At 38.7% G+C, this 25574-nt stretch overlaps 1 long non-coding RNA gene across 1 annotated transcript; it reads left to right on the plus strand.

Moving 5' to 3' along the window:
* The first annotated feature begins 19157 nt into the window (after positions 1-19157).
* On the plus strand, positions 19158-25013 carry LOC106148885. The gene is made up of 3 exons (XR_001234638.1): positions 19158-19437; positions 24523-24631; positions 24874-25013. It is a non-coding gene; the product is annotated as an uncharacterized LOC106148885 (long non-coding RNA).
* Positions 25014-25574: the final 561 nt, after the last annotated feature.

The following is a 25574-nucleotide window of genomic DNA, read 5'->3' on the forward strand; positions in this document are numbered from 1 at the left end:
TATGTAACATATAAAATGTATGATATATAAAATATATAATATGGAATATATAAAACTGATATTATATAAATATATATAATAGTACATATTATATTATATATAATATATGTAATAAATTTATATGTATAATATAAAATAGTCTGCAGGATCTAAGCTTTTTATTTAACAATCTGGAAGCAATATTTTCAGAATAAAATTCTCAGTGTAATACATATTAAAATTATTACACAGTAAGTATAAAGATTTATGAAGCTGTATTTATTAAACTATGGGTAAAATATTAGACAAAATTCTTAATCATATTCAAATTTGTTGGTCAATTAAAAAGTTCACCTTTGTGGAGAAAACAATGAAGGTAAAAATGTAGGTAAAGATACAAAAAAATAGAAACAATGTCTAATTCATCTGAAATAATAATCTCAGTTATTACACTTTGATTTTAAATTTTATCTTAGCACTTGATACAAAATATTTAAAAATGTAAATTGACGGTGACATTTACACCAACATAAAAAATTTAAAGGAATAAAATAATCAACTTTATCTTAATATTTCCACAAATTGGTAATGGTTAATTTTTCACAAATAAGCACCTAATTAACATTTAATCAAGCATACACAAGTATATGTTAAATATAAATTAATTACTGTATGTTAAAAATACCATAATTTTATGGTGTGCAAACATGTAAGTACATTTTAGTTACCATTTAATTACTGATTTCACAGAATTTACATGTATAATTACCTAACTAACAATTCACTGCCTTTCTCTGAAAAGCATTTTTTTGGGTTAAATATCATGCAAAGTTAATTAGATATTATTTCTACAGTAATATGAAAAAAGTTGTGAATTATTTAGCCCATTTTTCACTTCTGCATGAACTCATCTTCTCTGTAATGTATGTGAATATTATAATGTGCATAAAATCTACTTATAAATGCAAGCTATATGATTGTGATTTGATTACCCATCAGTCCAACAACATAATCATGGAAAACACCAGAAATTTTCATGAGTTTTATAATAAAATTAGTATCTGTTTATAAAATTATGTTAAGTAAATAAATAGAATCAAGTAGTCTATGGAAAACAACTGGTAAAATGCAGATCTTTGTTTATGCATGCCACTGCTAACTACCATACTGCATAGTATTCTTTTTTCCTCACTTTGTCCTTTTTTGCTCACTGATTTTCTATTTGTTTTTTCTTTATGGTATCGGAGATTGAACTCAGGACCTTACACTGGCCAGGCAGGCGCTTGTGCCCTGAGCTATAGCCTCAACCCTCACTGAGTTTCTAGAGAGTAATTTTACTGCACTGTTTCCATTTTCCTTTACATACTCAATTAATTACCATTAGTTCTATGTTGGCAGAAATACAATACTATTGAAATCAGATCTAACTAGGTATGGCCATTGCCAAGTATGTTGTTCTTGGTAAAGACCAGAATCCTCCTGCAGGTGAAAGTAAAGTTTCTACCACAAAAATGTGTAACTAGTAATACTATAACAAAGCCTAACTCCAGACAAAATCTGCTGCAGTCGAAGGTTTATTAGCACAGAGCCGGGGAATTCCTTTGCCTTCGCAGTGAGAAGGTCCGCAAAGCTTTGTGTAGAATGAAAGCAATGTACATGTCAAGTGCTAAAGGGGCAGGATTCCCCCACGAGATGTATACTGCTTTCTCTCTGGAGTCAAGTTCTCTTTGTCTTGTGGAACAAGAGACTGTTTCAGAACCCTAACAGTCAGTTTCTACTCTTGGTATAAGATTTTGTGTTCAGTAGAGCCATAAGAAGTACAGAGGTCACAAAAGATTTGGACTGTCCAGACTGTATTTCTAGTCGACTCATATACCTGAAATACCATGATGAATTTAACATCCATGTTACTCTCCAGGCACCTGGTCTGGAGCCAGATAAAGACAGTTAATGTGCTTATAATACCTGTCTCAGGTACAGTCTTCCCAATGCATGTTTCAAAGACAGCACCTCAAAGATCAACACATATCCTTAGGACTAGGCTACTACAGACAGGGCTGCATGGCAGTATATAGGACTGCACATGCTGAAGCATTTTTAACCAGGTTACAGGTATTATAGCATACATGTAGTACACGTTGTCATCATCATAAGTATTTTTATGTAAAAGTAATCAGTTTTAAGCTGTGCAATCAGTATGTAAACATGGACAAGGCTCACCTGTATTATGCAAAAGAGGGACATATTTTGAACAATAGCAAACAGATTTAAATAACACAGCATTAATTATGTTCATGTCTATCTTCATTCGGTCACTGATAGTTTCCTATTAAAAACTGAAGATCCACAACCATTTAATGCCTCTAAATAAAAAGTGGAAAGCATAAAGTGGACCCAAAAGATGGCTAGACCATGAGCTCATCTCTGAATGAGTTCCTTACATTTCAGTTTTAGAAACAAGATCCACAAAATAATGAGAGCTAAAAAATGAAGTTTCATTATGGATTTGGAAATCCACATTTAATTATGTGGTAACTCACTTGGTAGAACAAAAGCAGTGCATTCACAAAAGGAAAAATATTATTTGTGGGGATGCTATGAAGAAATTGCTATGAGGCTTATAAATGCCCTCATAGTAAATTTTAAGGGACGCTAAGGCTTTTGTCTCTTTATTCAGCAGGAGCTCCAGGGAAATCTGGATTCCCCTGAGTTTCCTGGAAGTTAGGAGTTCACTCTACAATGGCAGGAAGTCAGGGACTTATTTTAATGCTTATTCGTCCCCACTTAATGCCTTTCAAATGACATTTTGAAAAACAGGCATACTTACATTTCCATTATACGAATGTGCAGAAGTATATTTTGTCTCTGTATATATTGCTGTACAACTACAGTTTTCAAAGTATAGAGTCTTAATAGACCAAAGGAATCACTGAGGACCCCACAGAGCTTCTGCTTTCATAGGTAAAACCTATAATATTTAATATAACCAATGTTAATAATTATATCAGATAAGTGGTTTAATGTTATTTATTTCTCATGAAAATAACAATATAAAATGCACTACATGATAATGTAAAATAATTCATTTAAATTACTTTGAATTTGCAAATCCAAATAAATTTAAATAAGCACTAACAGCATTATTTCACATTTTTCAAAATTTTTAAATCCCTACCCAAATAAAAGAAATCTTATTCTAATATCACCTAATATCATTCTAATATCATTGTTTGTTGTTTTAAAATATTTGTAAAAAATCTGCCCAGTTACAGATAGGCAGCTGGAGAAGCCTTTCCAGATAATTATTCATATTTTTTGATACTATACTAACTTTTGGCAAATGGCTTTTTAAAAGCTTGCAGTAAATTTTAACCTGAAATCACGTTATTTTTTATTCTTTTCATAAGAAAATATGTTGCTCTTTCTTGCATTCCAAATACACTTTTTACCCATTAATCATTTTATAATATCATACTTGACCATTGGCATGTAATATTTATAACATGGGCACAATGTATTTTTTTAGTATAAAGCAATATCAAATTCCACTGTTTTGAAACTGTGAAACTCACATTGGTAGAGATATGCTGTCCAAACTGCTACCTCTTCCATGAAAGCTTGAGTTTCACCACTGACACAGCCTCTGTGAGTTGGGTTCCAGAGCAAAAGGCCCTCTCATTCATTTCTGAGAAAGTCTGCCAGATAACTCAAATGTAGTGAACCTTGCTTTCTCTCGGGTGCGCTTCCAAGTGTAAGTGGTGTACCATCAAAAGAGAAACAGCGAATTCAGCCCACATCTCTAGCAACCATATGATCACATTCTGGGACACAGACAACAAGCTTCAGATACTTCTGCATATGACATAACAGGACACGTACTTAATATGCAAGACCTCACCGCATTAGGGGCGTGTAAGACTTTATCCATTCTGCTGTGAAATAGGCATTTGTATTTGTCCCTGCAGAGAGAAACCAGGTGCAGGTCAGTGCAACTCAGGGGTCTCTCCCAGCTCAGGAAACATCTTCCAAGTGTCCACACAGCTGACAATGGAAAAAACTTTATTAAGAAGCTAGCTTTAGTATTTTGGGCCTCTTGAAATTGTTTTCGGGGCTTATTTTGTGTTGCTTTGGGGCTTATTTTGCAAGGGGAACAATATAATACCGGACACATACTTCATATGATTATTTATAATAGTCACCCAAAGAACAGTATACAAAAGAGTGCAGGGAATCTGTCCACACTGTAAGACCAAGGAATCCAGCTGAAGGCCTGGATCCCACAACAATGTCCTACATGAATCCAGCTGAATACCCAGAGGTCATAACAGTGCCTCCCATGAATCCAACTGGAGGCCCAGAGCCCATGACAATGTCTCATGCAGGCCTGTTTCACAAATCTGCTGGGAAGGCCCAAAGGTCAGTAGTGGAATCTACAAAGTCTGTGCCAGCAGGAAGAAGAACCTATGCTAGCAGGCTGAGGGATCTGCACTGGAGCCAGGAAGTGATGCTCAGAAGAACCAGAGCTCCCCCAAAAGGTACCACGGCCATCCTTGGCAACAGTGAGGTCCCGAGCTCCTCCGATGATCAGGATGGCTGCGTTCCCATCGGGGAAGCCAACACAGCAAGCTTTTCCAGGAGGCCGCAGTGCACCATCTTCCCCTCTGGAACTAGGAAGCTGTGCTCAAAGAACCAAGCCATTCTCAGTGCCAGTAAGGTCCCGAGCTCCTCGGAGGATGAAAACAGCCAAGTTCCTCAGGAAAGCCAGCTCCCCACAGCCTCTCTCAGCTCCCAGCAGCCTCTCTCAGCTCCCAACAGCCTCCTCTTCTTCTCCAGGTCTACCTCTTATGCTGTTGGCAACAGTCAGGTGGGCCTCCCACACCCAGCACCACTTACTCAGTTCAGCTGGGGGTTACAAGTTGACCACCATTTATCAACCCACTACACCAGGTACTGCAAATCACACGTTGAGGACCATAGCTACAGAGTAGTAGGAAAATGAATGCATAAGAATATGAGACTCCTGACAAATTTCTTTGGGTTTTATCCTTCACTCCTGCAATAGGAAAGATAGTGTTTTCCCCCCTGAGGTCTATTAGTGGGATTGAAAAGAATAAAATTTTCTACCTTCCCCCCATCCCCTAAAAAGCCCAAGCAGTAAGCTATGCAAATATGTGGAAATACTCAATATTTTTATAAAATACACTTAGACTCTGACCCAAACACCAGAGTCCACTAGATTTTCCCAAAACATAACACTGTGTACCTTGGCATTGGTCGACCTCCTACTTCAAGGAGATGTGGCCATCTAGTAAAGTATAGGTGTGAAGCTTGGGGACATGGATGAGATACATGGTGCAGATGCTTCTCTTCCATCTCCATTTTCCTTCTCCCCTTTCCCTTCTCCCCTTTCCCACCACCTTTGCGCAATGATCTGAACACAGCACATACAAGGGGTGTAATAATTGGTGATGCTGTTGGAGGTGGCCCATTTGTTTCAGCTTTGCGAAGTTGTATATAGTCAAGGTGTGTAACATGATGTTTGGTATTCAAATACATGGATATTGCCACTGAACTTAGCACATCTGTCACCATAGGTAGCTCCTATTTGTGTATATTTGTCCCTGTTTGTGTTGTGCTTGGGTGGGGACTTCTGGGACTTTGACAAAGTGGCTTTTCTTGCTTATTATAACTCCTGAAATAATGATCCATTATACTCTAAAGTTCAGGACCTGGATTTTATTTTTGGTGTCAACTATACTTAGGCATCCTTAGACACAAATAGAACAATTACAGAAAATCATCTGAGAAATAAAATAATAACTTTTTTTTCCTCAGAATCCCACATGGTTTGGAGATTTTGCCAAGCATTATAATGACCTGAAGCTAAAAGATTTTATGTGCTTTTTACGATTTTATCTCTGAAATCATTTATATGAAAGTCATTGTGACATTTTCAATACTTCAGAAGCCAAAAATAATTGTGCAAGTGTGCTTTTTACTTAAACAGTGAAGTATTCTAAATGTTTGCTTGTGCCTGTGAATATATTTTTCTACTGCATGAATATTAGTGACGCCGGTGGAAAGCGGAATTGGTTTGACAATATTCACTGGCAATTTGTCAATTCTGAAAGAAGCTTATTCTCCTCAAGCCTCTTATAAATATAATTGTTAGTGCATGATATCGCAAAGAAGAGAATGATGAGGAGAATCCTACATAGAAGTGTTGTTCTTGTGCAACTATTTTGGGAAAAATTCAGGAATTCTAGTGTTGCTGGAGGCTTCGAATGGAAGGAGAGGTATTTTTAAAGTACTGATATGTATCTATTGTGGGAAATATTGTTGACTGAGGTTAAAATAATAGAAAATTATTTGAATACTGTGTGTTAGGGAATATATTTTAATAGCAGTGATGTGAGATTTTACTTCAATGTATATGTTGTGTGCCACTTATGATACAATGTCAGTTCAACTGGTTGTTAGACAGTTTTATTTCACCTCCAGATTGGATTCTAAAATGGTAAAGAAAAGGAGAATCAGTGGCAGTTGCTCTTAGCATAAGGGTCTTCCTTGTAGAATCACCAGTTTCATTTATGAAGCTCATAGGTCAGGGTGAGAAAAGAGCATCTCACAGAAAGCTGGTGCTGCACCAAAGTCTGGGGTGCAGAGCAAAGATCATGCTCCCTTGAATCAGTTAGACCTTATTTATAATCTGATTTTGATGCATGGTGGTTACGACCCCCAGCCATTTACGCACTTTAATGATAATGAAAGTTAAATAAATGAGTTAGAATCAAGCATCTGACACTTAGAGAATATTCAGTAGGTTTCTTCCTTCGCATTTCCTCCCAATCTTGCATATATTTGCAAAATTAATCTTTGAGTCACCTATTTTGAGCTCTATTCAGTACATTCTTTTTCTTCCAGAAATTGCCATCATCTTTGACAATCTAAAATCATTTTTAATTACCACTGCTTAAATGTATCATGTTTTATTAAACCAAATCTGTGTTAAAGAATAGCTAGGCTGTTTACAATTTCTTAATTTTTTGAACATTGTTATAATGGACACACATTGACGACATAATTTTTTCACATTATTTGTGGCACTATTGTGATGAGATAAATTCTCCGATATTGGTGGTCACTGATTTGCTTAGTTTATGTTTTGATTAATGTGACATAATGCTCTATATCTTTGAGTCAAGCAATATCCTCTTTTGGATATTTTTGCATGTTTTTTGAACTTGATAGAATTTTAGGCTCACTTGTAAAAACTTCCCTAACTTGTAAAACTTTGAGTTTTCTATCTTATTTAATTATTCACTAATATAAGAAAAAATTTAAAGAAAGATTTCTTGCTTTCATTTGTTCTCTGGTTAGTCATAGGGCTGATTACTTTTATATAATGTCAGTTTCAATTTTCAGGGAAATATCTCCCAATATTTGTGCTTTTTAAAATTTGCAATTAAGAATTTTCCACATTTAAAAATATAATATTTTATGACTCATTTTAAAAGTTAGTTATCCATTATATTTTTGGTTCTTCAACTTTGATTATGACTCAATATAAATTATACTTTATTTTGATAATGGCAAATGGTAAAGAACTATTAAATTATATTTTCTCTTTGTCTCTTAATGTATTTATTATTCATTTATTCATTAAATAATTTATCCATGTGGAATTGTATGGATATAAGGTATGAGATAAAAATTTATATTTTCTGTTTGTTTTACATTTCAAACATCATTTTTAATCACTTTAATTTTTATCTTCAAAATAAAATGTATGATTTCAGGGATCTAAATTCTAGTGTGAACTTTGGAGTTACCATTGGCTGGGTTTACAGTTTCTTAACATTCCGTTTTATCAAAGCCTTAACAACATTTTCTGTATTTATATCACAGTGTTTTTCATTGTTCCTTTTTTATACGTATAAGAAACACTTGCTATAGTCACGATGCCATGCAATTTATAATGACTGTGAAAAAGACAAAAGGAACCACAAAGATGGATGTCACATGGTCTCCGTCCTCACAGAAAATGCTCCTTCATAGATTCTGAAGGAGAACCATAAGCAAGGGAACCATAAGTAAGGGAAATACAAATAAGTGATATTGGAATTTAGAGCCATGTATCATATTTCTGTGGACATTTCAGTGTGATTCTTAGGAAGAAAACGTTTAATGTGGATCCCAAGCCATGGGTGCAAAGATGATGATGTGGAAGGGAGAAGAGACTCCAGATGAAGGATACGTATAGGTCACTGAGAAGGAAGGAGAGGGCCAGATGTGTGCTTGATAAATGGAAACAGATTTGAGTCCATACTCAGAGGGACCAGTGGAAGAGAAGACTTAAAAGAAGGTCTGGGGCAGGCTTTGAATCTTCTTGTAAGTGACAGATTGAGTTCAAGTTTAATTAATTAGAGAATGGGAAATCACAAAAGGTTTTGACAGGAATGTTGATATGATCAGATTATTAATTAAGACCAATGACAATTATGAACCGATTTCCAAGGCCTGTACAGACTCCTAGGAAATTATAAGGAGGCACAAATCACTATCACACAATGCTTTCAGTGCATCACGATAACTACCGTCCTTTTAACATTTTTTGTACACAGAAAAATATACCTGATTCTAAGCCAAACAGATGTGAAAACAACTTGTGAATAGACGTTAAGGGAAAAAGATGTGTGATAATTCTTACAGTGTGCTCATCCCTTATTTCGTGGAATACTGAGTTGTTTAGAACAAATAATATAAACACACTAGAATGACCCTCCAGTTTAATATATTTAACAGATTCATCATTTTCTTCCCTTTTTCAACAACTCATGAGTAGAAAACAAATACAAACAGCAGGGAAGTACCTCAGCTGCAGTTGCAGTCAGTTCTCTAAATCTACGGGTTCTACAGCTGTAGATTCCACCAAAAACTTGCATCTGTATTAAATAGGTACAGATGGTTTTGGCTTGTTGTTATCCTTTAAATAACACATTATAAGTATGATTTACATACCAATGACATTGTATAAGATAGTAGAATTAATCTGCTGATGATTTATTATATATAGAAGGAGGTAAGTAAATTATATATAAATAGCACATTATTTTATATAAAGGACTTAAACATCCATGGATTTCAGTTGCCACTGAGGCTTCTCGAACCAATCTTGCACAGATATCAAGCAATGAATGTGCTAAAATCAGTATTTATTCTCTTAGCCAAAAGGCCACAATTATATCTAATTTCTCAAATGACATAAGGATTACAGCACTACCAACACTGAGTCATTTGAGAGTCAAGAAATCTTTCTGCCTTTCGTTGAAAGACAGGCAATTGGCTGAAGTGAGAAAACCCAACTTTGCTATACCAAATGAGACCCAGGAGTTAAAACATCAGCTCAGAAATGCTCCTAAAAATGTAGAGATGCTGCCGAGACAGGAAGTGCATTCAAGCTCCAGTGATAACCTGAACAGGGCACAGAGAGTAGGGCTAAGTACGAGTGTGAGTTTCAGGAATGGAAATGGATGGAGAACATCAGAGACGGAAGACCTGTGTCCAGAAATGGAAGAGAGATTTCTCAACAGCAAGAGCGGTAGTGCAGGGCCAGTGTTTGCAGGCCGAGCTGGAATACATTGAGTTCCAGCCTGCTGTCCAAGTGTGGTTGGCTTGGGCTGTGAGAGCTGAGCTTGCAGGCTGAGGGAGGCCAGCTCTTGGATGGCTAGACTGTGGGAAAGCCCGGTAGGAATGAGAGGAGGGCACTTGAGAAAGGGCAGAGAAGCAGTCAGTCAGGCACACAGCTCAGGAGAAACAGCAGCTATGGACATATCGAGGCAGAGTTCGCAGGCTGCGGCAAGCGACTGCAGATAAAAGGTGAGGGAAGTCAGTGAGCGTTACAGGTTCTGAGCTTGAACACTGGCCTATGTTGGAAGGAAGGAAGAGCGTGGATGTAGATTCAGACATGCTTTATCAAAATCCTATGGCTGCACCTGGTGGGGACATCCAGAAGTCATTAGAAGATTGCGTAGAGCAAAGTGGAGGGTTCAGTGTTGAAGACCCTAGTGTACACCGGAGGGGATGTTGCTGGCTCTGAGCAGAGTGCTGGAGCAGTTTGATCTTGCACAGGGGACTCAGGGCGCAGCTGTGCAACCATCTGAGGGTGAGGCGTCTGAGCAGAAGCTGGCTAAGGAGACGGAAGGAGCGATGGCAGCAGTACCAAGGGCGGGTTCTGCAGTTCTCCTTTCTCAAGGGATGGGGTAAAATCAAGCATAAATTAGCAGAGGTGTTTGTGGTTTTGCATGTAGAAACCTCTCACTGTATGTGAGTGTGAAGGGAAGGGGCTTGTGCATCGTCATTATACATATCATTATTAATATTATTACTAGGATAAGATATTTAGACACAAAATATTAAGCACACTTCTTCGAAACACACATCAGTTATATAATTTGCAAACACCTGGTGAATGCCTAATTGCCCAACCAACGTAGTGAATTTTTAATGTACGTAAAGCCAAACAGAGGTGCAAGGGTGGTTTACTGGCTTCTCTCTGCTTAGAACCCAGTCACTGTCTAGTAGTAGTTTTGGTCTGGGAGTTAATAGCATCTTTGTCAACATTGACGGTTCCTAAATGTGAATCATGACACTGAACTGGATGTAAATTCGGGGAGATTCACTGAAGATTCACTGGAGTCACAACAGGGCTCATTCTCAAGGAGAAGATGTGCAAAGAATAACAAGAAGACGATAGGTCAGGAAAGTCTCTGAAAGAGAAGGAGGGGGAGGAGACCTAAGGGGTGTGGCCTGAGGAGAACCCAGGTGCGAGGTCAGACTGGAGAGCTGTGTGCAGCGCCTGGAGTGGTGAGAGTCCTGCACTGTGAATACTTGGTGGGGGGAGCCCAGGATGAAAATAAGCGAGGCTCCTACATGGATTCCCAGTCCTGTGCAAACTATGTAAACCCAATGCTGGCTTCACTCTCTCCTCGTCAAATACTAGCAGTGTTCTGAAGTCAAGGAATCCACATCCAACTGCAAGAAAACACTCTTTCACATTGCTTTACACCTAATTAATCAGGCAGTTTGTAATGGGAAAGTTAAAATTCACAAAGAATACTATTTCTGGAGAAACAGGTATGTAAAAATGCTTTGCATTTTTCTGTGTTTCACACTGTCACCTCATATTTTCTATCATGATAGAGGCATTTCTCATGTTTTCAGTCCATACCTACCAAATCTATTCCATGCTAGTGAGTTGCCAATGTAAAATTTGGACACACTTGCCAGCTAACCTGAATTAAGTTGTTTTGATGTGACTGTAAAACTAATCACATAACATAGCCATCTTGACTGCAGAGCTCAAATATCCTGGGGTGTGGCAACAATAATCCCAATCTGTGATTCAGTACCTGATCCCCTTCCTAACAATGTCAGTGCCTTTGCATAGACGTCATCCTGTCTCTTAGAAAGCAGTTTTTTTGTTTTTTTTTTTTTGCTTGTGCTCCCACTTAACAGCAGTCATTAATTTACTGATACCCTGTCTATCAGGCCTACATCAACTTGATTAGGGCTGTTATCCTAATCAAAAGGCTGATAATTAAGACTATCCATCTGTAGAGTTCTAAGTGCTAAGATGAGTTGAAGATCCTAATTAAGATTATTTAGGTGTTACTTAAATGCCATCATTTGATTCAGCTAATCATACCAGCAGGTACATTAGATTTGCATTAATGTACTGCTGAAGCCAGCAGCTATTTAGGCAGATCAAAAATGTAGATTGCAGACACTATTTCAAATGTCTTTATTTGAAAGTGATATTGAGACAATACATTACGATAAGCAGGATGTTAGAACAGCTTAGGTTATTTCAATGTTTCTTAATTTACTTTATGGTAATGAGTGGAGTATTTAAAATAAACAGCCTATTTATTGAATTTGTTTTGTAGCTTTCGTCATCTTGCACCCTCTCTCAAACCTAGAAATGCAGCCTAAGACTGTTTTCAGCATTTTCCATTTTGTAAATTATACTTACTGAGGCACAGGGAAAATCTCTGTAGACTACACTTCCTAAGTAGAAATATTTGAGAATAACATAGTATGATTTTCCCCCAAATACCTCACGCTTTATTGAAAATGAATAATGAAAGGATATTTGGTTTATACTAGTCACATTAATTACCAATTTCCTCAAATACAAATAATCAAGAAAAATTTTTGTGGTAAACTGTAACTCGTTAATAGTTTGTTTTTTTTTATTACTTTATCTTAGACTGATGGAAAATACAAAATACAATTTTCTGTTGCACTTATATAGCTATTATGGAATAAAATGTGCTCATAGAGTCTCTGCCAGGTATGGCTTCCAAATTACTCTTCTCCAAATTAGGATGAGAAATGCCACAGTGTGATCATTAATTGCCATATGTCACCAAAACTGTAGTGGGAAGGGCCTTGTGGATTGGTAAGGAAGAGTGGTGCCTGTGTGCACGGGTGTGTCTGTCCCTGCACCAGTGAGTGCTTAGGCTACACCCAATTCTTGGCTACTGAGAGTAACATTGTAATTGCACATGGAGAGCAGATGTTTCTCAGTTACCTATTTCATTTTTTAGACAGACATCTAGAAATAGGATTACAGGGGTATATGCTAGGTTGGCCTTTAATTTTTTGAGGCGATTCCACAGTGTTTCCTGTAGTATCTGCATCACTTCACATTTTTCGCCAGCAATGCAAAACGCTTCGTTTTTCTCGTGTCCTTACTGCTATTCATGATCTTCTGAGTTTTTCATAGTAGCTACCCTGGCAGATGTGAGGTGATAGCTCATGTTGGCTTTGATTGTGTTGCCCTGGTGATTAGTAAAGTTGTTTAGAACATTTTCGTCCATTGTTGGCCATTTCTTTGTCTTCTTTGGAGAAATGTCTACTTTGGTCCTTTTAATATTTTTAACATAAGTATTATATTTACTTTTCTTGCTATTGAGTGACAGGGCTTTCTCGTGCATTAAATACTTCAGTTTGACGTAGTCCCACTTCTATTTTTTCTTTGCTTGCGATTTTGTTGCTTGTACATTTGGTGTTATGTGAAAAAAAATCACAGCCAAGCCTGAGGCCATGAAGCTTCCTTTCCCTCTGTTTTCTTCAGACACTTTGGTTTTGTGTCATACGTTGAACCTTTAGTCCATTCTGAAGTATTGTTTGTGTGTTGGTTAGGATTAGGATCCAGTTTTATTCAAATGTGGGTAGACATTCAGCTTTCTCAATGCCACTGAGTGGAGACAGTACCTTTCCCTCTGTGTATCTTGGCGTCCTGGTCATTTATCCGCTGACTAAACATTAGTAGGTTCACTTACGGGTGCTGTTGTGTATTGGGCTGTGTGTCTATTTCTATGCTGATACAATTTTGTCTTTATGACTATAGCTTTATAATTTAGCTTGAAATCAAAAGGTGTGACCCTTCAAACATCTTACTCAAGATGGCTTTGGATATTCTGGGTCTTTTATTCTTCCATGCACATTTGAGGAATTTTATTTCTTGACAAAAGTGATTGAGATTTTTATAAAAAATCTATTGAATCTGTAGACTGCTTGGGTAGAGGAAATGCATGCACAATATTAATTCTTTCCATCCGTGAAATAGAATATCTATTTATATATTTCTCCTTAAGTTTATTTCATCAGTTTTTATACTGTTCAGTGTACACATCTTTCCCCTAAACACTATGTTCTTTCTGATGCTATTGCTGTTGTTTTATTTCCTTTTCTGTGAATTTGTTGTTTCGTGTGACTACTGATGATAGTCAACTTGACTGGGTTAAGGCACGCCTACCAGACTGCAGGTTTCTGTTGGATATTTCCAGAGATTGCCATGTAGCCCACCAAACTGAGGGGGGCAACCTACCCAATTGTTGATGGTACCATCCTACAGACCTGTACACTGGAGGGAACAAAAGAAGAAAGAGAAAATTGGAACACATTAAACAGCTCTATTCTGCTTGACTGGATCCATCTTCTGGTGCCGTCACCTGTGGACATCAGACTCCAGGTTCTCACCTTCCAAAGCAGATTCGTACCAGCAACTCTGCAGAGAGCTTCCAAACCTTCAACCTTGGACTGGCACTACAGCCTCAGTCCTTTTCTGTTCAACAGCATTTAGCTTCTTGGACTAAGCAGTTATTGTATCATTAGGGTCTGTGGCTCAGAGATGGCCACTGTGGACCTTCCCATGTCTTTTTTCTTTGTTTGTTTTTCTGGTACCGGGAATCGAACTCACGACCTTGCGCTTGCTAGGCAGGCGCTGTGCCGCTGAGCTAAATCCCCAGCCCGCCTTCCCGTGTCTTATCTTGTAAGTTTACCTAAAAGATCCCCAGATATACTTCTACATATGAATTTTTGCAGGATACCCCTCCAGGCATTGGCTTGCATGTGTTACTTCTGCATCTCACTGAACACTGGCCCCATTATCTCTGAAAGCATAGGTACACTCCAATTCAGGACCAGAGCTCATTGCCTTCACAGCAGTACAGCACACCCAGTGCCTAGAGGGATCTGCTTGCATTTAACTTCGCTTCCTAGGCAGAACATGGACAGATGGAGAAACTCCACCGAAAGATTCCCCCAGCACCAATCGCCACAGGTATCCAAAGCCTTAGCTGGAAAGGCTGTTCACAGCCTTAGCAATGTTAACTTCAGTGGTGGAAGCTGCAAAGAGACCAAGCCACTGCACCCTTCTGGGGTCCCATCAGTCAGTGACTGCAAGCGCTTGCAGGGGAGGCTGGCCCTGGAGTCTGCTGCCTCCAGTGCATTAGCACGATGCAGGCCGCTAGCCATAGGCAGGCAAAGCAAAGGAACATCTCACCACCAGAGGAGCACAGTTAGCATCCAGGAGGTGACATGAGAGAAATGAAGATCTATGGGCTCGCTAAAAAGGAATTCAAGGAGGCTAAGTAAAACATACCATACCGTCCACTTCATTTTCTTCATAGGCATTTCCCCTTCAAACAAACTCAGCTGGGTTTCAAATCATGAAATTAAAATATAATTGGTTGTACTTTATAATATACATAGACTTTAAAAATTCGATGACAGTCCTAAGTGTCAGTCTCTTCCCTACTCTTGTCTTAATAATTACAAGCAGCCTAATGCTAATTTTCTTCTGCTCTTATCTAGTAAAGGTGGTAAACTCTTAGAGTTCTTAGAAACACACAAGAACAGAAGAGAAAACGTGGAGGCGGAGGAGCCTGGACATAGAGCACTCTGACGCAGACACCTTTAGAGGTGACAATATTAGAACCAGTATAAGATATCCAGGCCCCTGATGACAAACCTCAGAAATCTCATTGTTTTGGAAATTCACCAGTAAAATTCCTTATTTATGGCTACTTCATTATAATGTGACAAATTTATATTTTGCCTGTATTGTTTTCCTAAAATGTACTTACCACAAAAATATACTTTTATTTAAACTTTGATGTGCATCACCTATAAAAATGATAATTAGTTTAAACTGATTTTCATAATTTCTGGTAAAGGTGAACTTTATTTTGCTGATTGGCATTCATTATGGCAAACTTGCTGAGTATTAATAATAGAGATTAAAAATATATATATTCTAAATATAGATTCATATATAAAATATTACAGTAGTGCAGTCCACAAGTTGGTTTTTATTTATTGACTATCTCCTATGCAGTAGGCATGGAACATATATTAGTTTTAATTTTCACAGCTTCATATAACGTGAGACTGATTGCAGGGCAGCGATCAGAAGTTCAAGCTCTCCCCAGCAAGTCCTGGTGTTTGAGGCCCTGGGGGGATGATGTGTTTCCTGCTTGCAAAGTGGGGCTAGCAATGCCTGCTGTCTAGGGATATTTTAAAGCGTAAGGGTCTGTTTCTACACATTTTTCCCTCAAAAACCTCATGCTATACTCTTTCTCACCTCAGTAAATGACAGCTCCTCTCTTCTACTTCCTTGGGTTAAAATCTGTAGTGGTTTTCCCTTCACCGCACAATCAACCAGGCTGCACATCCTCTGGCTTCGCTCTCTCTCTGCATCCGCAGTCCTTCCACACCTCACAGTCTCACTGCTGCTGCACTGGTTCACGTCCACGCCCCTCTAGCCTGGGTGAGCACAGTCATCTCCTAACTGGCTGCACACCTGTGTTCTTTGCACGAACCTCTCACCCCTCTTGAGGGTTTTCCACTAAAGAGCTGAAGGGTCACTACAGTGCAAATCCCCCTTGTGTTCATCAAGGACTTCTCATTGGTTAAGATGCCATCAGTCCCTTTCTGACCCCCATCTTCACCATGGACCCCTCATTCCAGGACCTGAGGATACTTGTTGTGACTCAGTTCTTGGGGACTTTTTTCTTCTGGCTTAGGAACATTGCTGGTCCATGAGAGACCAAGGTTCAACATAGAAGTGCAGAAGGCATTTGTGTTCTGGAGCAGCTCCCAAAACTGACAGAAGGAAAGAGGGGGTAAATATTCCAGGATCTCCTGCTGTCTAATGATGCCTCTCTGAGGTATGTGGTGCAGCCACCTGGAAGTTCTGGCGGGATGTAATCCCATATACCCCTACGGATGATCTGCTGATGAACTGACTCCAGATTTGCTCCTTCTCTATCTGCCTACTCTGTACATCTTGATGATATTTCCAGGAAGCCCTTCCCACATAAACCGCTTACTTTCAAACTCTTGTCTTGGTATTGTTAGGTTAGCCACTCATCTTGCCCAGGGAAAGTCCTATAAAATCTTCTCCAAAGCACATTACTTTATACCTCTCATGTATTCCTTTTCACTGTTTTGTCTTGGTTACTTTTCTCTCCTTGCTGAGATAAAACACCTGATGCCCAGAATTAAGGAAGGAAAGGTTTATTTAGCTCAGTTTGTGGAAGTTTCAGTCTATAATCAGCTGTCTCCAAGACAGAGTGGCACACGGCAGAGGTGCACAGTCCAGGGAGGCAGAAAATAGCAAAAGCAATGAGAGCAAAAGAGGGAGAGATAGCAGCAAGTAGCCTCTCTCCCTCCCTTACACTGTATGAAAACTACCCACCTTGGGGCAGGTGTAGCTCTCACACCCACAATCCCAGCATTGTACCATGAAACAAGCATAAACTCTAGAAGCCCATGCCATGACTGCATCAGGCTTTGGGGAACATCCAGACAAACCATAGCACTCTTGCTCTCTTCTTTTTTTCTTTTTTTCTCTACTGTTTTTACTTTTCTTCTTTCTTCCTTCTTTCTTTCTTTCTTCCTTCTTTCTTTTCTTTCTCTTTCTTTCTTTCTTTCTTTCTTTCTTTCTTTCTTTCTTTCTTTCTTTCTTTCTTTCATTCTCCTTCCTTCCTTCCTTCCTTCCTTCCTTCCTTCCTTCCTTCCTTCCTTCCCTCCTTCCTTCTTTTCTTTCTTTCTTTCTTCCTTTTCTTTCTTCTTTCTTTCTTTCTTTCTTTCTTTCTTTCTTTCTTTCTTTCTTTCTTTCTGTCTTTCTTTCTTTTTTTCTTTCTTTCTTCCTCCTTTCCTTTCTTTCCTTTCTTTCCTTCCTACCTTCTCTTCCTTTCTCCTTCCTTCCTTCCTTCCTTCTCTCTCTCTTCCTTCCATCCCTCTTGTACTGGGGATTAAGTAAGGGCTTTTGCACTGAACCTGCAGCCTTTTTTATTTTTTTATTTTGAGCTAAGCCCTCACAAAATTGCTTAGTTGCCCAGACTGGGCTTGAACTAGATATTTTCCTGACTTGGCCTCGCAAAATGCTCGAATGATGGCCCGCACCAGCACCACAATTTACTTTCCTTTCAAACTTCCCCTCACTGTCTTTCTCCTGTCCATCCGGACTTTCCTTTTGCCTGTTGCTCTTTGTATCAAATGTTTTCTTATTTACCCTTTCTACTTTGTCTCTGTTCCAACGCCCCTGCCATCCACAATTGCTGGTTTTTTCCCCTTAACATATAGTGATGATTTTAGCCTTTAATATCACTTGATAAGCTGTATATTTGATTGTTTTTGAAATCTGTACATCTTCCTTGTAAATGTAAATCTAATGATGTTAAAAAACATAGTTTATTATATGCCACTGAATAATAATAATTAGTAAAGTGTAAAAAGTAGCTACTCAATTAGCAGCTAGGTTATTGTATATTAGTAGTATGAATTTGCTCAAACTAGTCAACTTTTTAAAGTTGTTGCTCTCCTATTGATAAATGAAGTAATTGCTTCATAATTATTAAGTGGCCAAAGGGCTATGTTGTATTTTCATCAATATTTCTATGTTGCCTTACATTATCAATATAGATACTGAAACAGAAGTAGAAATATTTCCAAGTGTAAGAGATGTAAACTCCACCAGTGACATTACAGCAGAATTTCCAGAAGTAAAGTATTTGTTTCAGCAAACATTGGATTCTAAATAATTTTAAGAGTCTCCTGACATGGTCCAGAATAGAAGATTTTCAAATTATTTTTAACATGTTGACAGAATTTGATTAGATAAAATTGGTGTCAAATTAATGCTAATGTGAGGAACTGTACTTGTATAAAAAATAAAAATTTGAATGTAAATAATTTATAAAAAGCTTGTTATTTAGTTGATAAAATAATTTGGAAATTTAAGTAAATTGCGGGTTTAATCCTAAATTGACTGTGGGTATTTTTTACATGGACTCGGAGAGAAGCAGTAGAATTGCGTGTTTATTTTTTCACACAGGCTTGGCTCTAGTGCAAATTCCTTTCCATGTAACAAAGATGCATAAGATTTTGAAAAAAAAGTGTCATTCTCACAGCTACAAATGCATTTCCAACAATTTACGTTCCCTCTTACCATGGACATTTGCTTTAGAGAGCACTTTTTGAAAAATTTTAATCCTGTTAGCTAAAATCTGTAAGGCATTTTCTCTGTACTTGACTTCAGAATCTCGTCTTTCTGGACTGCGTCCTTCTGTTTTGTCTAAGTGTTTACCTTCTTAATTACCTCCTGGTCTGTTACTTAAGTTCCCCAAAGCTGCCCCTAAGAGTTCTTCTGGGCCCTGGTATTTGCACACAGAATCTAAATATTTGCAAGAGTTCTTGCCCTTGCTCTTTCCTCCTCTGCTGGCAAAGTCAAACATCACTGAATCTCCGCCTCTGCCACCAGCATGGCGGGAATGCTGGCTGATCGTTGGGATTCATTTATTTATTCTGCTGACAACATCCAATCTTAAGCAAGGGTCACTGTTTATTTGCTCGCTCACCACTCGCTGACGCTCATGTACAACAGGCACACATCTGGACCTCCACAGGCGGATCTCAGCAAATACAGGTGACTCAACATGCTCTGGCGTACACAGCACGGAATGCTCGCCCCGGGTAGGAAGGAGGAAACTCTGACAGGAGTGCTGGGGTGTCACAGCCAGCAGTAGGTGGGTTGCACGTGGCAGGAAGATGGAGAACACAGAGCTCTTCACTTCGTAACAGATGGAGCATCGCCAGTCTGTGGTGAGTGCACACATTTAAAACGTACAGTTGGGAATGAGTGTGTGTTCTCATATGTGTACGTCCGGGAAACAGCCGCCATAATCAAGATAATGAACAGATCCATTGCCCAGAAAGATTCCTCATACCGTTTGGTAATTTCTTCCTCCTCTCTCCCACGGAGAAACCCTCCTCTACCCCAGGGAACACGCATCTGTTTCTGCCACTGAGACCGGCTTCAAAGCTCCAAAAATATCTAGAAATGATATTCTTCCTGGGATCTTGTTTAAAGGGGAGGAGAGATCTGGCATATTTAATTCAGAATAATAGTTTTAAGATCCCTCATATCTATATCTATATCTACATATACTTATATAATACATATTGATGGAGCTCATTGTAATAATTTAGTGTTTCACCAGACTTTGAATTTCCTCTACATCTTTTTCACAATGTCCTTAGAACTTATGATATCAGTTTTGATGAGTTTCAATTTATCAATTCATTATTTTATTGATTGTACTTGGCACTGCATTTAAGAAATTGTTGGCTAAACAAAAGTCACAAATTACTTTCTCATGTTTTCTTCTAGGTTAATGGATTTAGCTTATACAGATAGGCACATATTCCATTTTGGGTGAACTTGTATGTAAAGTATTAAGCATACCTATTAAAGGTCTGCCCTGTGAATAGATCTCTAAATATTCATTTATTTAAAACTCTATTATCACCCCCTCTCAATTTCTTTTGCACCTTTGCCGTGTATACACATATGAAAGTCTATATCTGCTCACTTTGGTTCCTACCATTTATCTACTTATTGCAATCGCCTCATTGAACCATGACCGCACTGTGTAGATTGTTATCAGTTCATAATAGACCTCAACATTGGGGAATTTTATTTCCTCCACTTCTCCCTTTTATTCAAATTTGTTTTCATTACTCTGGATAAATTTTAAAGGAAGTTTGGCAATTATGATGAAAGACTAGTAGGAACTTGACCTGATATGCATTGAATTTATCCAATAATTTTTTTAATCCATTCTATCCATTTTTCTTTGCATCTTAGTGGGAAATATGCCACTGCTAAGAATAGGCCATTTTGGTGGAATCTTTGCTGCGAAATTGGGGATCAGTGCAAGTTATACTTCCCACCAACTGATGTATATGACAGCTTGGGAGGAAAAATTATGAAGAAGACTATGGGGAAAACGGACATCCATATCCAAGGTGGAAAGAAACCCACATTTAAGGACTAATCAGTTTTTTGATAATGTGTTGAATTTTTATTTGAATATGAAGAATTGACTAAGGGCAAGAGTTTATATTGACTAGTATTGTACAATCTAATTTTAGACTTCCTGCCTTTATGTCCTCTCTAATGCTTGTGTGTTATTTAACTTCTCTGATCCTCAGTTTCCTCTATTGTAAAACTGAACTATTACTATGGTATGAAGCAAAGGATTGTTGTGTATCTAATATTATAAAATATAGAGGGCATTGTAGGCACGTAAAATCCCACTAATAAAAGCAAAATTGAAGAGATTTTAATGCCTTTCATGTGCAAGGACAAATACCCTACGGACACCAGCAGGCATCCTTCCCACTCCAGCAATCAGACATGGCTCAGGTGTGTCACGACAGGACAGGAGATCCTGGTCTAAGAGCACAGTGTGCTTCAGGACCCGCAGTCTCAAGCTGTGCTGTTACCTTGCAGTGGTTTCTTGGGCTTTGCCTGCACTTCTTTAGCTTTCTCTCCTCTTCCCATCCAGACCCAGCTGCCGTAAAGATTTTATCACAAGCTTAAGCAACTGTTTAGGTTATGCTTGGTGCCTTTGCATGTATTTTTCATCTGGGATATTCATTGAGATTCATCAACCTGCAGTTGTTCTCAATCTTGAAAAATGTTTTGGCTATTATTTCTTGAATATTTTTCTATCTAGACCCATTTTTGACACTCTGATTACCCCACATTTATCATGGAGATGACCCCCTTATCCTCCATACCAGTGGTGGCAAAGCTGTAATGTGCATGTTATTGTGCTTTTCTTTTAAGACAAAAATATTAACGTGAAGTTGTTTTTCCTAAACTAATTTCTCGGTATTCAGGGTTCATCACCACACTGGCACTTGGCAATAAGTAAGTGCATTGTGGGCTGCAGCCTGGCGCCTGGTCTCTGAAGTGTTCACCGTCGCCCCATACATTTTTCAGTCTTCTTTGTTTCATTTTAATAGTTTCTGTTATGCATTCGCTTTCTCTGTATTTATATTCTTCAAAGTTTAACCTGCTGTTAATCTAGTCCAGGGTATTTTTTCATTTTTATGTGCAGCTGTCCAGTCCATAAATTCAACTTCGATCTTTTTTTCTTTTTTGGATCTTTTTTTCTCCCTTCTCTCCGTCCCATTTCTCCTTTGGTGTCTATCACAAGTGGAATCAGGTTGTAATAACTGCGTGCACTTCTCCCCTACTCTGCCAGCTGTATCCTTTCTCTGGCTGTTTGCTTCTTGTCTCTGCATATTATTGGTTGCATTTTCTTACTGCTTTGCCTACCCAAGGTTTCTATATATAATAAGAGACATTTTGGATTTGAATATATTTGTACTCTTATAAGTATTCTTGAACTTTACTTTGGAACATATTTATTTTTCTTAAAACAGGTTTGTTCCTTCCAGGTCTTGGCTTGAGCTGTTAGGAGCAACCTGAGTAGCTGTTAGTCTAGGACTGATGCTTTCGGTCTACTGACACCGACCTTTCTAACTCTCTACTTTTTAAGTCTGTACTTGAACTACTAGGCTTTTACATTGGGCCTGCTGGGGCAGACACTGTTCTTACCCATGTGTGAGTTCCAAAGGGTCTTCCTTCTTATCCATTTCAGTTTGCTCTTTCCCCAGGCTTTGATCCACTTCTCTCTCAAATTCAAAGATCAGAACTCAGCTGAACTTTCAAGCAAGTTGTCCTTAAATCTTCAAAGTTTTTCTCCACAGTTCTCTATTCTCTGGGTTTCTTCCCCATGAGTCTAGTCATCCTGTCATCTCTACCTTCGCACTTTTGTATATTCAACCCAAGGAGACGACTGGTCCCACCTGGTCTCGCTTTTAGCTCCATCACCAGGAACCTCTGTCTGGGTAGAAATTGCGCTTGTTTTAGAGTTTATCTAGTTTGGTTTCCATATATCAGGCACCACAGTCAATCCGTCCAATATCTAATTTCTTAAACAACTGTTGATATCCATATCATGTCCAGTTTTGTGGTGTTGTTGTGGTTGCCCATAGGGAGATAAATGTGTTCCATGTCATTTCATTATGTCCGGCACAGAAATCCTCTCATCATTTTTTATTTATCTCAACAAATGCCATACAACCTAGCACTCAGATCCCTGATAAATAGTATCAACTTGCTGAAAACTGGGTTTCCTTCTGTTTAATTCTGCACCGACATTGATGTTCAAAGAGCTATTGAAATTCATATGTTTGTCAGTGGTAATTCTGTGTGCTTGGAACCCATCTTTCAGAACTCTGTGATCTAACCTACACTGAGCCCCAAGTGCTCCTTCCCAGCCTTCCCTGGCCTCCTGCTGTGGTCCTCTGCACAAGCTCCCCCCTCTGTGTCACCAGCTCTGCCATGTCATCTGTCGTAGCTTCTGCTCCCCTGGCTCCAGGCACCCCGGGATCTGCCGCTCTCTCTCCCTCTCTACCTCCAGCCCTGTGTGAAGCCTCTGCTTCCTCAACTACAAAAATTTCCAGGGATACAAAGCATTCATACAATGCAGAAGTTCGTACCAGACATATGGTGATGTGGGGAAAGAGTGACACTTAGGCCTGCAGTGAGAATCAAAGTGAGCCTGCAGACACCATGCAGAGGCATTCTTGCTGGGTGTGGAGGGGCCACTTAGCTCACCTTCCTCCATGTTCCTAGCACCTTTGTTTCCCATGACAGCTCTCATGCACACTACCACACAAATTTCTCCAATCTCAAGCTTCAGTTCCTACACAATTCCTAACTGTGTAGAGAAGCAGTTTCTGTATGACTGTCGAGCAGGGCTCACAAACTGTCCCCAGTGCCTGTGTCCTTAGCGCTGAAGCAGTTAATCCACTGACCACACCTAGAAGATCAAGATGGCGGGACATGCAGACCTCCCTCTTAGCATGCAGACACCCAGGAACAAGTAAACTTCGTCTGCATGAAATTTTACTGTAATGGAATTAAATGACAATTTTCTTAATGACTGACTTGAAGAAAAGCAACAGAACATGTGTGTACACCCTGATGCAGTATTTGATGTGTCAGTCAAAATCTTGAAAACAATGTTCCCATTCCTAGGAATTTCTACCAATCACAGGAGCCGATGGAATACAATAAAGTGTGAGGAGAACATTACCCTATCTGAGGAAAACTAATACACTTTCAAATAATTTACTCAAGTAAATGGTTCAGTCCTATGAAATAATGTAGCTGTTTTTGTACTATATTTTTTGCTTTTGTTTTTGTTTTTTTTCTGGTACTAGGAACTGAACTCACAACCTTGCATTTGCCAGGCAGGTGCTGTGCCACTGAGCTAAATCCCCAGCCCCTGTACTATTTTTGAATGTATGTAAACACCCAACATGTATTAAATAAAAAGTGAAATGTTATAAGCAGAATGTTTTATAATAACTTCAATAAGAATGGACCATTTTGATGTAGTCTTGTTTAGATACACATGTACTTTCCTTTTACACCTGAGGGAAAATTTTGAGTCAAAACTATAGATAGGGCCATCTCCTCACACCCATAACTTTGTTTTTTGTTGAAATGACTCTCGAGACTGTTGGAAAATGTATTCTTTGAACAGAATTATGATTGAGAGACTGTACTAGAAAAGGCAAGGTGTATTTGGGGGCATGGAAAGAGAAGATTTCTAAAGGAGAGACCGGTCCTATCCACACAGTTAAAAATAATACAGACTTATGGCAGCAGATAAGTGAAAGGAAACTGAGGTTCATCCATTATGATTCCTACGACACGAACCTGACGATGGTACTGAGATGGCAGGAAGCCTGAAAGCCTTTGGAGAGGAGAGGTGATTTACTCCTGAGAAAGTGGCTCATCCTCACACTCTGCCTTGCCAGGTGCTCTGGGACCAGTACTGCCCCCTTCCTGAAGAAACCTGGGGCATTTCCAGCTCACTCAGAAGCCACCTGCATCCTGCAGTCCAGCCTCCTCCTTCTTGTCCACTAGGTAACTGCAAAAGGGCCTTGGCACAAACCCAGCCAGTTTTCAATCCCTGTGATAACTATACAATTACACACAAACACACACACACACATGCACACACACGCATGCCCTTTTCCTGGGAAGACAGTTTTGGGAGGTTGCAAACAGCCTCAACACATTTTCATAAATTCTCTCTGGATTCAACTTTGTTTCTTGCTGGAAGCTTTTTTCATGTTAAAATATTTGTATTTATTTTACCTGAACAGATGGTACTGAGGCCCACCAAGCCTGATTTTAATGCTTCAGAAATGGATAGTGTCCGTCCTTTATTCTTCATACTTGGAGTTTTTATGGTTCCATCATCTACGTTAACTTGAGACTCCAACCCAACTGGTTAACCCAGCTAGGCAGAGGTAAGGATTTCAGGAATGCATATCAGGAGCTACAAAAACACAGACTGCATTGGGTAACTATGTCTTGTTAAGCTTGATATACAGAACACATTGCATGACTGGAGGGATGTCATATTTAAATCCACATTAGACATGTGTGTTTACTAACACAGCCATAAAGGATTCAGATAATAATTTTATGTGCATTTTAAGGTAATTTAAAGTACAAATGAGAATATTTACTATACAGAAATCAAGTAGTCTCCTCATAATTCTCTAACAGGGTCAAATATCATATATCATCAAACATTCTTGGCAATATTTATATGAGAAATCAAATTAGACAAGTAGGTATGTGTGTGATATTTCCATGAAAACAAAAAATCATATTTGCAGTGGCCATCATGGAGAATTAGGGAAGACTTGCCACATGCAATTATGTCCACCAGAGGAATACAGAGTTCTCTTATGAGTATAACTTGCCCCTGACATTGAAGAACTCTTTGCTCCAAACCTGTTACAGGATTTGAATGTCACCCTCCTGCTTCTGGCCGTCTCCTGCATCTCCTTGGCTG

This window comes from Chinchilla lanigera, unplaced genomic scaffold, assembly GCF_000276665.1.
Source record: "Chinchilla lanigera isolate Chin_1 unplaced genomic scaffold, ChiLan1.0 scaffold00003, whole genome shotgun sequence".
NCBI lineage: Eukaryota > Metazoa > Chordata > Mammalia > Rodentia > Chinchillidae > Chinchilla > Chinchilla lanigera.